This window comes from Protobothrops mucrosquamatus, unplaced genomic scaffold (assembly GCF_001527695.2).
Source record: "Protobothrops mucrosquamatus isolate PMUCROS unplaced genomic scaffold, P.Mucros_1.0 scaffold7467, whole genome shotgun sequence".
NCBI lineage: Eukaryota > Metazoa > Chordata > Lepidosauria > Squamata > Viperidae > Protobothrops > Protobothrops mucrosquamatus.
In genome coordinates this window covers 2,336-3,245 of record NW_015393268.1, presented here as the reverse complement: position 1 = coordinate 3,245, position 910 = coordinate 2,336, and positions in this window count along the sequence as shown.

Here is a 910-nt window from a genome sequence, read left to right as displayed (position 1 = left end):
TTAAGATGGGTGGATTTCAACACCCAGAATTCTCCAGCCAGCCCGTTCCTTTCGCTTCCTGCCTGCCTCCCTATTAATCCCTACTCCCTTCCCTACCTTCTTCTCCTTTTTTGCTCTTCTTCTCTAACGAAGAGAAGGACGAGGGGGGACATGATAGCAGCGTTCCAATATCTCAGGGGCTGCCCCAAAGAAGAGGGAGTCAAGCTATTCCCCAAAGCCCCTGAAGGCAGGACGAGAAGCAACGGATGGAAACTCATCACTGAGAGAAGCAACCTGGAACTAAGGAGAAACTTCCTGACAGAACAATTAACCAGTGGAACAACCTGCCTCCAGAAGCAGTGAATGCTCCAACACTGGAGGTTTTAAGAAGAGACTGGACAGCCATTTGTCCGAAATGGTATAGGGTTTCCTGCCTGAGCAGGGGGTTGGACTTGATGATCTCCAAGGTCCCTTCCAACTTTATTATTATTATTATTATTATTATTATTATTATTATTATTATTATTATTATTATCATCATCATCATCATTATTATTATTATTATCTTTTAATTAATTCATGTGCTACCCTCCCTTTCTATTTCTTTTCCCTTCTCCATTTCTCCTTTCTTTTCCTTCCTCCCCATTTCTTTTCCCTTCTCCATTTCTCCTTCCTTCTTTCCTTTTTCTTTTCTTTTGCCTTCTCCATTTCTCCTTCCTTCCTTCCCTTCCTTCCATTTCTTTTCCTTCCTTCCTATTTCTTTTCCCTTCTCCATTTCTCCTTCTTTCCTTTCCTTTTTTCTTTTCCCTTCTCCATTTCTCCTTCTTTCCTTTCCTTTTTTCTTTTACCTTCTCCATTTCTCCTTCCTTTCTTCCCTCCCATTTCTTTTCCTTTCCTTTCTCCATTTCTCCTTCCTTCCTATTTCTTTTCT